At 36.9% G+C, this 12,570-nt stretch overlaps 1 protein-coding gene across 4 annotated transcripts in view; it reads right to left on the bottom strand.

The window, feature by feature from the left end:
• LOC113057865 (ecto-NOX disulfide-thiol exchanger 2-like) overlaps positions 1-12,570 on the bottom strand; it is a 194,728-nt gene that overhangs the window by 115,291 nt on the left and 66,867 nt on the right. The gene's annotated exons all lie outside the window — the stretch shown is intronic.

Below are 12,570 nucleotides of genomic sequence, written 5' to 3'. Positions count from 1 at the left end.
ACAAGACTTCACTGATTATTAATTGCAGGAAATAAGGAAGAAAAGGGCAGAAAACGAATAGTGTTGAAGTTTTAAGTGAACGTGGGCTGTAGACTTTGTTTCTGTATACTAAGAACTGACAACTTCTGCAAAATCATCTGGTTATGGACCAAATATTAAATCATTACTCACATAATTATGTGTTTTTAAGGAAACACTCATAATAAAATATAATAATAGTAATATAATAAATATACACATATTACAGTAGCTATGTTTTATGCACATTTTGAAGAACCACATCAGAAACAAGTGATGGAAGTGAAGCCAAAAATCTTTGGTTGGAAACCTAGCTATTAACTTCACTGATGTTACTTAGATTTATCATTTTAATAACTAACCGCAAAAGTAACAGATGTTGATGAGGATGTTGAAGAACAGAAAGAATGAAAACCAAGAAGAGGAACAATAATGAAGATGGAGTAAAAGATGAAAAAGGAACAAGATAAAAATGAGAAGAAAAAAATCTCAACGATGAAGCTGATGATGAAGGAGAACAAGATGAAAGAGGACAAGAATACAAGGAGGAAAAAAGATGCAAAAGCAGAAGAAGAAGAAAAAGGCAACAATGAAAAAGTATAATCTGTTTCATTAAAAGATTTTGGTATGATTTGATATTACAAGCTATGTTCTGATAACAGAACAGATTGAGATCCAATCAAGCTTTGATAATAACTATTGTATAGCGCTATCTCGTACTCTCTTATACCCGTGTGAAATGTTTATCGCTAATTCTAATTTGAAGCAATCTTCCCCCAATCCAGCACGAGAGAGTCAGCGCTGGAGCTTTATAAATACAGATGATTCTAATCAGAAAGTAAGCTCTGGAGCTTCACCCTCCACACACTGCAGAGAGAAACCACACCGACCGTCCTCTGACTGATCACAATCCTCCAGAGCAAAGAGAAACACACCTCCATAAACTGATATGACAAGCATGAAGGTTTCATTTCCACAGCCCACGCTGAGCACTTCTTATCTTGATAAAGGTTGCATATGTCCAAAGAGATACCAAAGCCCCAGAGAGTACGAGCTAACTCTGAAACATCATGAATGGAGAAAAACTGCAGTACCCTTCTCATATGTTTTTTATTAGGGATGCACCGAAATGAATTTTTTTTCATGCATTTAGCAGATAATTTCATCCAAAGCAACTTACAGTGGATTCAGGCTATACATTTTTGTATTAGTATGTCACCATTTATTATATATTTTGGTATATAACTATATATTTTCGGAAAGATTTATCTTATAGTATTATTTAAACAATTTTAACTGAAGTGTAAATGCATTCATGCCACATCTGAGCTGCATTTAACAATAAAAACACCTCAGACGCCGTTTCTGTGTTACTTTTAACATGATGCATAAGTGTAATAAAGCTAGAAAAAAACTGACACTCACTACCATCCAGAAATGAGAGGCATACTACAAACACCTTTAGAAATTATTTTTGTACTAAGTAGTTTTATATATCACATTGAAATTCAATTCAAAACCATTAGTGGATTGTAGTCAAATGGAGCAGGATGCTCCACATGGTGTTCTAGCTAAGGGGATGATGAAAAAGGATGGGAAATATGAAAGGGAGTAATGATTCTCAAAGCTTGTGCTCGGATATCCAGGAAATAAATAAAGACGAGAGCTAAAGTAGGACACTAAACCTCAAGAAAACACAACTCCAGCTCCACCAGGACCAGACTGAGAGATGAAGAGAAGAGAGGTCAGATGAGGCTGAAGCCACATGAAGACATTGGCCCACACCACAGCAATGCCATTATTTGCTTCTGACATATAATAACAATTTTCTACATCATGATTGTACATAGCTACAAATGACAAACACAACAGCGGAATACAGATGAACCTGATGAATCAGTCGGCCTCGAGAGAACTCTGTGGCACCTTCATGAATGGGAATGTCTGGTATTCCCAAATATTCATCGGTGAAGGTGAAGCTTGGCATATCTGCCAATTATCAGTTGCGAAGAAAATGAACAAAAGACCAAAACAAACATCTCATTCAGTGTTTTGCTTCTAATATTCCCTAAAGACCCATGGATCATGTTTTCATTCACTGAGCTGAGGTTTCTACTCGGTGGTAGACGATTGAATCATCACGCTAATATGACCCTAGGAACTAAACTAACAGAAACTTCCACAAGCAAAGCAGATGGTAAAGCAGAGCATTTAAAAGATGTTGAGTCAAAAGTATTAGACCTATGTAAGTCTTGTTTGAACCGAGCAGTTCCTGTTGAGTACAGTGCGCAAACAAATATCAAAAACGCGAGGTTTCATAAACAACACGCAAAAAACGTACTGCCAATAGAATGCAATTTAAAAAGACGCCTCTCACTGCAAAAAAATGTGTGATTCTGTGTAGGGGTGTAACGGTATGTGTATTTGTACCAGACCGTTTCGGTACAGGGCTTTCGGTATGGTGCACGTGTGTACCGAATGCAATATTTTGATTGCGGAACATATACATTTTCGTGTTTCCAAACGAACATTAGGCATCACGTGAGTGTGAACATCACTACAACTAGGAAAAAACGATTGTAATTCAAACGCAGCTCCCATCGGCATTTAAACAGACCTTTGCTCTTAATTCCGATCGGTCCAACGCAATAACGAAATCTGAGCAGGTCGAAAAACTGAAACTGTTGATGTCTACAAGATGAGATTGGTAATGCTGCACTGTACATAGTTTTTATATTTTATTATATGATATTGGTTTGAGACTGATTTTAATTTTAATTGAGACTGATTGTATTTTATTTAGTGGATAACTTTGCAGCTGTATTTTATTTCCTATTCTTTTTTTATTTTAGATATATTTTATTAAAAAGTATTTTAAAAAAGTGCCAACAAATTGTTAAAAAAAAGTTTAGAGTAATAAACAACCTGCAGTTTAATGTTTGCATTTCTTTCCCTTACTGTACTGAAAATGAACCGAACCGTGACTTTAAAACCGAGGTACGTACCGAAACGTGATTTTTGCGTACTGTTACACCCCTAATTCTGTGTGATTGGGGCCTAAAACTGCTTTTACACAATCTGTATTGCGGGTGACTTGACTTTCAAGTAATGGTACTGCTGCTGGCAAAAACGCAAGCCAGAACAGGGTCTGCTGTCCCAAATCATACTGTACTTTACAAAGTTATAGAGAACCGGTTCAGTCTATTCAGCCTGCTGGATTCTCAATTATCACAATTTAACAATACTTCCGTAAGATGTATTCATGAATAAGATGAATAAGATTCCTCATGAAGTTCGACAGAGAAATGCATGACTAATGAAGAGCGACAGTAACACTGGGCTGCATGATTACCATCGGACTGTGTTCAGATCTCCATTTCTGACGTTTCACTCATTTTTGCTTCATGAACTTAAGTGCAGATAATATAAATATATTAACATGTGGCACATATAATCTCTACCCCAGCAAACAAGCCTTTCAGACAGAGGAAACAATAAGGTCACACAGGCCATTAAGACCATAAATGATGGGGGCAATTAGTCTGGCTATGGATTACAATTGAGCAATTCTCTGAAATGAATCCAAGACAACAGTCCATAAGATCACACTAATAACATATAATGGTAGACCGGGCCCCTTCGGACATCACAATTGCATTAGTGCGAAACAAACTCAGTTAAAGTATCATTGTACCAACAGCACTGATGTAAGCCAATGTGTCATGTCCATCTCTTATGTCCACACAATAAAAAACAAGCTAATTGTTTAAAATAATTTGAGAAGTCTTTTGCAAAAATCATTCAAAAATCATTTAACTTCACTTTTAATTTATGTAACGCATGAGACAATATGAATGATTTGATTCACATAAACACATGCTAAAACTGCAATTCACATCATATTCATTATACAGCGTGAAACTATCAAAGGAAGTAATATCAAGACAACCGTTAGCTGAAAACACACTTCGCCCCAAAATCAAATGAAGGAATGAATCTAAATTCAAAATGGCTTACATTGTTAGGGCAAGAACTTCACCACATGTCTCCAAATCCTCTTATCACAGTGTGTGCTAACAGCTGGGCTGAGGTTTGCACATTTCTCTTCAGTAGGCAATGCTAGAAAGGTTAATCCCTGTTAAATTACAACAAATCCACCCACACAGTCCATGCTCCCATGAACAGACTGAAGCCCACATTCACAACTCCCAACACCCTAGAGTCAACTTGTACGACAAACATAGTCAACATATTCACTCAACAAGGTCTGCTCTATCAGATGCACTTATTTTATTGAATATGTGTGCAATTTTACATAATTATTCTATATCTCAGACTTACATTACCTTGTCAGATCAGGGGAGGAATTAATTAAAATGAGGCTCATAAAACAGGCTTTTTTTTCTGGACTTTTTTCTGCATTATTCCTTGATTGATTTATTTAAAATGTTTTTCATAGAAGTCTTTCTAACACTGTTAATTTCAACATTTACTAATGCATTAGTAAAATCAAAAGCTGTGCTAGTTAATGCACTGTGAAATACCATGAACAAACAATGGAAAACTATCAATAAATACTGTAACAAATGTATTGTTCATTGTTGGTTCATGTGAGTTCATTCATTAACTAATGATAACAAATGACACATTATTGTAAGGTGTTACCCAAGTCTCTTCTGTTCAACAATGCTGAGTTTATTTGCATATTTCCACCTGTGTAATATTAATCATCTCACAACAAATAATACTTCAGTTCTTATTCATGCACTGGTCACCTCACGTACTGTATCAATTATTTTAATGCTCTCCTTACTGGCCTTGCTTCTAAACTTCTCCCGAAACTCCAGTAAGTTCAGAACTCGGCAGCTCGTGTTCAAGGACTTCATCTATTGAGCACATTTCTCCAGTTCTCCATGTCTACGCCGGCTACAAGTAAAGTATCGCATTGATTTTTAAATTTTGCTTCTCACATTTAAGGCACTTCACAACCTCGCCCCTCCATTCTTAGCTGACCTTCTCCACATCTACACTCCTTCACACACTCTCAGATCCTCTTTCTCGATTTATCTTGCATCGCTGCGTATAAACTTAAGCACCCTGGGAGCAAGAACTTTTAGTTTTGCGGTCCTTTGCCTATGAACTCGCTCTGAAAATTCACAACAATGACAGTCTGCATACTTTTTAATCTAGTCTTAAAACTCTTTACACGGGCTCTTTTATGAGCTGTTCTCATTAAGCCTCTACCATATTTAATTTGCATGTATGGAGTTGTGCACCATCAAATACAATGCATTATCATTATTATTATTATTATGTTATTGATAATGCAATCCTTTTTCAGGATTCTTTGACGAATTGAATTTTTTTAAAGATTTTAAAACAAATCTTTTGTAACACAATTAATATATCTGTCACAATAATAAAGGAAATAAAAAAAGAAAAACAGAATTTTAAACAGTGCTGACAGCTAGTCTTACAGTTTTTTTTCTCTAATACGATGGTAAAAAAAAATTTTTGATTTAGCAGACAATCGCAGTGGGAAATAAACACCCAGCAAATGCATCAGTAAGTAAACGCAAATGAACATATGACATGCCTCATGGAACAGGATTACACTGATATTGTATCGTAACACCAGGCGGACATCCACCTTTGCAATAGATGCTCTATGAGGAAATAAATACTGCATTAAAATATAGTTTACAAAGGGCTTTTAATCGATTTCCCCAGTGCTGGTTCTGGGCCTCCTGGAACTCTAACTTTCTATTTCAGGAACAGAAATTCAAGCTTATCCTCAGCCTATGTCATGGAATATTATTAAACTCTGACTATAAAACACATCTATTTCAGGACTCCACCATTAGAGTCAATTACAAAACCAGAATTGAAATTGGCTGCCAATCTGCCTGGTAAAGGCCATTCAATTGACAACTGAAGAAGAACTGTTTCCAGTTGGGCCCAATTAGAATAAGCTTTTCTTTTGGTTTAAGAGCCAAAAGTGCAATGACCAGATTCAGACAAGATAACTCAATCTGAAGATAAAGCCAATGGACAAAAGTCTGCAAAGGACAAAAGAAGGAAACCGTAGCAGTTAGCGTCAAGTCCTGGTTTCCTGCTCCTCAGTAGTGACAATGAGGCTAAAATAGAATAATTAGCAATGACAAAAATTTTTTAAAAATAGAAGATGCCACAGAAAGTCCGTCAGGTTAACAGGAAATCAGTTTAATGAAATACCGCCAAGTCCTTCACCTTCAAGTCTCAATCCACAGTGACGCGTTTTCTGCATTCATAGTGGAGCGCTTTGGTTAAAGTCACGGAAGATTACAGCAAAAAGACAAATAAGTGTTGCAACAGGAACATTTTGAGTGAAAAGGTTTCATAAGCAAAGTTAGCAGCATCCAAAGTGTGAAGATTCATCAGCCAATCAGAAACAGTCTGTGATGTTTTATTTCTTTTTTCAGCATCATCTCATTTGAAGTCTGTTTCACACATACAGCATCAGCAGGGCATGAGCAGCGTAACTGTGATGACAGACGGGGAACACAACACTTTCACATTGACACAACACACCTGTGGCTCTATATAGAAAATAAAGTGATTTTTCAGTTACAGCATTGAGAAGTTCTTAGCAAATCTTGAGATGGCCATTGAGAAGTATTACAAACTTGATTGCTATGAAATGAAATTGGCATGAGGAGGATGATCACATTTAATGTAATGGTAATATTAATAAACTAAATGGAACAGCATCTATACCTCTAACCAATATAAATAGTTTAAATCAGCCTGGAATCAGATCTCCTGAATAAGAAGTGTTTGTGGTAAGTTAATGTTTCATAAAAGTCTTTCTTCTGAGGGAAAAACAAAGAGGGAGCAGTGTGAATGCAGCAACCAGTTAATACTCGCACTGAAATTATATACGAGAGCAATGATGAATCGTGGAATAATGCAAAAACACAGTGAGAAATGTCACAAACAAATCCAGATGAGGTAGAACTTGTCATTAACATAATGAATGTGAGTTTAGTTGTTTAGTTTCCGAGCAACATAACGACTCGTCTCATTAATATAGAATTCAACTGATGTCTTACATAACATGAAGCTGTTTTTGCTAACGGCCAGATACTGTATATCAGTCATCTGTTATAAACAAGCTGATCTTTTGGTTTGCAATCTTTCAAGTCCACATTAAAAAGAGAAAAATTATTACACAAATAAAACAACACCTACTGTACCTTTTCTTTTTTCGTTTTTACTGGAAGGTGCACAAATTTGTATTACACCACATTGACATGTATTATATTATTTATATTATATTAATATTTCTTGAACGTTTTTGCAAAAATAACTATATTGTGAAATATAGCATTACTGTATAAAGTCTGACTCATAACTTGATATAAGATTTTGGTCATACCTCCCACTCATACAAGAGGTTTTAAGGAGCATTTCGGGTTTTGTTATCACAATGAAAAGCACATGCAGTAGTTTGGCAACCGCTATGCAACACTAATGGCACTTGGCTCTTTTCTTCTCTCAGCAAAACAGAACTCCTTTACTTCTATAACATTCAGTAGACTGGACCTTGAATGAACAGTGGATCTAAATCCCTTTCTCAATCTGGCTTCACTGCTGTGAGCTAATGAAGGTCTGGCTTTGTGCCTATATGTGACAGATCGTGAAAGACCTTTTTAAGCATACCCAAGGGCTTTTTAAGCATCACACCCTGCGCTGACCAATAGATGCATGGTATATCCCTTAAATCTGACTGCGAGTCTTATACCTTTGGACAAAATGTCAACTTTTGCACATCAAAGGTGAAGCAAACATGTTTGTAGCCAAAAACTAGATTTTCCTGCAAGAGAAAAATGGCATTGCCACTGTGTTGAGTAGAGCCCGACCGATATATCGGCCGGCCGATATTATCGGCCGATATGAGCTAATTGCATTTAAATCGGCATCAGTGTTTATAACGGCCGATGAAACATGAGAAACAGTCTCATATTCTTCACTCATGTTATGAGTGTTGCATAGTTTGCCCACCAGAGGGCGGTCTGCAGCTCCAGAGTTGCAACAGCGCCAGAAATCCACAAAGAAGAAAGCGATCAGCCAAGCCACCCAGGTGAGTCTGTCGTTCGTCATGGGAAAAGATTGTAGATTTAGTTCATACACTGTATATAAAAACGGTGTAGTAGTTCTAGTTAACGGTCCTATCATTATCACTTCTAAATATTCTGTAACATCACTTACAGCCGCTAATGCATTGCTAAATTAGATTAGCCACAAAGCTAATACCATGTTTATCAGTGGAAGAGCGCAAACGTTAATAAGAGGTCGAACTATAAAGTTAGCGTTTAGTGCTTATTCTATTGCGGTGTGTTTCCCACATAATGACAGCGTAATGGGCCTTTCACACAGGACGCGGTATGCACAGCGCTTGGCCGCTGGGTTTAGCGTTGCCCTTCAGATACAACGCGATTTGCCCTGCTCTGCGCTATGGCGTAGGCGGAGTTTTAAAAACTTTTAGCGGGAGCTCTTTCATAGTCTGTTGTTCCTCTTTTCGGTCAGCAGCAAACATGTATCTGTCCCGTTGTAAGAAGCGAGCGATAGCGCTAGTCCTGCTGATGAGAATTAAGAGAGAAGCAAGGAAGAAGAGGCTACCCTCAGGCCCAGGGAACAATTTGGTGAATTCAGGCTGGTTACGTTACTCTAACGCTAATATAGCTTCCTTTTTAGCAGGCCCCTTAAATGCTTGCTATTAACTTGTTTGAAGGTGGTTCTTCTCAAAATTGACAGCGGTGTGTTCATGGCACTAACGTTAACCATTTTGATTCAGACTGCACAAAGAGAAGAGGAGAAGATATACGGGTCCGTTGTGAATGTGTCTGTGAGAGCAAATATAGTGTAGTTACAGTAACTACAGTAGGTGCGTCAGAAATGATTAAATCAGAGGGGACATGTAAATAAATGTGAGCTGAACAAGCGCTTTTTTCTTTTCTTTTTTTTACTTACATATTGTTTCAAAGCAGCTTTACAGACATAACAGGAAAATGTTGAAATAATATTGTTAAATATAAGGAGGTTAATACCTATTGCTTGACAAATAAAAATATATATATATATTTCTCATTTTTGCCTATGTAGGAGATCCCTGTTTATTATTATTATAATTCTAATGATGACATGAGTAATGATACATGGTGATATTATTAATACACATGCTTATTCTTTCTATGTCTCTCTTTCTGCCCTACAGATGGCTGAAAAAGGTGAATGATGTAGCAGCAAAAGTGTGGGACTACTTCTGCAAATACTTTAACTTTAACTTTAGTATTATAATTTATTTACAGTACACACACAGACTGTTAAAATCAGCTTCAACTGGAAGAAAGTAAAAGTGTTAAATGTTTAAAATCAGACTGTTTTTTGATCGTTAAAAAATATATACTTTTGATGTGCAATTGTTTAGTGATTGAGACCGTAATCTAAGGCTTTTTTTTTACATAAATCCCTTCTGGAAAATGGTTTATACAGCCCACATACATAGAACAGGCAGATATTTTGCCATTGAATGTTATGTAAGTGCAGCTTATAGGAAATGGGTCTAATATCCAGTTTATTTTCAAAATCAAAATATCGGCTTATAAATCGGCTCTTTTCAAGTTAATATCGGCATCGGCATCGGCCCCCAAAAATCCATATCGGTCGGGCTCTAGTGTTGAGTGACTCTAAACAATACATCCATAAAAGCAAGCCAATCCTGCTCAAAACTAAAGCCTTCAATAACTAATCTGACTCAATAATTTATTTGATGCACAGCTGACTGTGATTAAAAAAAAAAGCACTAGAAAAAACATTTCTAGTTTACTACAACACAACAACTTGGGCGAAAAAAACACCTGGGTCACGGCACCAACAAACAACTGCACATACGTTGATCCAGGATAAAAGATAATGCAATTATTTTATTGCTAGACACATTTTTATTTCTATACTAGTCATCAGTCAGTAAACAATCAGTTGTCGAATTCCAATTCACTGGGACAAAATCTGAACAATCTGAATCTGATCCATTAACATGACAACCACAGGCTCCCCTGCCGACCCGCTATTAATTATCTGGCTTTACAAGATGATTAAGACACGGTATAAAAAGTGAACGGAAAACAACACTGCAACACTGCCATGCCTCGCCACTTTAATTACCCATCCAAAGTAAACAGAACAGGAAGACTAATGCACGTGGCATGGGTCAGCATCACTTGAGTACTGACATAGCTTGCTCGTTTCCTTCCTCATTCTTCTTTTTCTTCAGTTCGAGGAGTGGGCAGCTGTGCGTGCGGTGGGGGATGGACATCCAACCAAGAAACACACTCCTATCTACTGCTGTCTGTTTAGTAGCCACCTCCCATGGTTTCCAGGCTGATGAGAATGAAGGAAATATCTTCAGGGGCTTCGCCGCTCACCACTATTAAATTTTAATCCCTCAAAGTGAGCTAAAGCAAACATTTGACTGGAGGCAGAGAGATTGATGTGGGGCTGTCATTGCTTCAGCAGTTTATATTCACAAACAGTCTGCTTGCGCTTGAAGTCGCCCACACGTACACACAGAGAAACGCCTGAAGGTCATCTGCCTCCCCCCAAGATGCAGACTGGGAGATCAATTGTTCAGAGGTTATTTGTTGCATTCTGGTTACTGCAGGACAGCGAGCACATGATGACTTGTGAAAAATAAAATAAATAAATCAACAAATGATATTCTAGAGACTAGGTTATACTCGTATCAGTGTTTTCTGAAACACAATTTAGCATCGGCACTGCGCTGCTACTGAATCAACAGCGGCATGGTGTGAAGAACTGCAGTATGAAATGAATAAGGGAAGATATATATAAGGTCTGGGTAACATGAAATAACAACAAGTCAACACATACATGCAAAAACAAACCTTATTCACAAACTAATGACTTTAAAGATTATTCTTCAAAGTACACAACAACTTTTTCTTGCCGTAGTAATAGACAAATATGGCAATAACACCTGCTCATATGAGGCAGTTACTGTATAAATAGTGTGTGTTGCAAGGAAGAAGAGGCTAATAAAAATAACCATATTAAAAGAAAACAGAATAAAATTAGGTTAAATTTAGGTCCAATGGCATGTATTAAACCCTAAAATCTGTGGTTCTGAACACATAAAAGATAATGTAAACGAATTGATTGGTGTGAATAATCTCTGATTGGTCAATGACAAGGGACAGCTGTAAAGATGCCAAACCTACAAGCCATTTCTTTAAAGGGGTCATATGATGCTTTTTTAAAGTTCATTGTTTTGTATATTTGGGGGGACAGAATATGTTGACATGATTTAATGTTTAAAAACATTATTAGAAGAAGAAGATTCAAAATCTTCTAGTGACCAAGTACTTTTAATTGCAGCATAAGATGTTTTTAAGAAACATGGTTAGCAGATATTAGTATGACAATATAATAAGCGAGAGAATAAAACAGCAGCTTTTCTGGTAAATTTCTCCACACATAGATACATGGATAACAATATCAAGAAGCTCACAGGCATCTAGCGAGCAACAATTCCCGACTAGACAAAAAGAACTGAATTGATTGAGGCACTCAACTCCACAGGCAACTTGTTCAGCATCCACAAGACATCCCAGCCTACACAGCAGGTGAAAGGAAAAATGGATCAGTCAATGACACAGCTAATGACACCCCAGAGATATGAGCAATGCCAATCACATGGGAGCCTGAGAAAAAATTGTTTGACCTTACTTTCACCTCCAAGTCTTTCCATTTTAAACTGACTCTATTAAAAAATTTTCATTAAAGGAAAAACATTGCTTATTTATGTTAATGTCCCAATCCTAAAACACATAATTACTGTGTCCATTACTGACTAAATGTTACCCAACCATGATGGAAAATGGTCTCGGTGCAACAGATCCATGTAGTTAAGAACTAATCAGACCAAAGTGTAAAGACAGCACTCCCTGATTCACTTAGCCTTAAAGAAAATAAATAAATAAATAAATCTGCAAAAACTGGCTAAGTACTACCAGAAAAATCAGTCAAGATATGGATATGATAGGTACTGCTACACATGCATTCTGCTACATGAAATTCTGCTCTGTAAAAATGTGTGAAAACAAACAAGAGCTTCATTCAGATTGCTCTATATTGAAGTTTTAAACTAGTGTTTAAGATTCACACACACAGAAAAAACCTGACTAGCTAGATTCACTAAGCATTTCTCTATGTGATGTTTTCATCCGTCTTCTCACCCCTCACCAGCCTCAGGGGTGACATCAACCTCAGACATCTGTCAGTGTCAAAGAACAGCTCCGTAATTCAACCAACCCATGATAAATCTCTGCGTTTAGGCCAAACAACAAACACTGACTTCACAGGATTGGATTTTTAGGATTGAACTCACAAGTAAGTGTGACATGCTCATTTAATTGAGAGAACATAATATCTTAACGATGAGAATCTTGAAGCAATACTCATTTTTTGAGTATTTCCAGTTGAATTGGTTTG

This window comes from Carassius auratus, chromosome 39 (genome assembly GCF_003368295.1).
Source record: "Carassius auratus strain Wakin chromosome 39, ASM336829v1, whole genome shotgun sequence".
Taxonomy (NCBI): Eukaryota; Metazoa; Chordata; class Actinopteri; order Cypriniformes; family Cyprinidae; genus Carassius; species Carassius auratus.
Note: the sequence above shows the minus strand (reverse complement) of the source record. Positions and strands in the feature narration are given on the sequence as shown.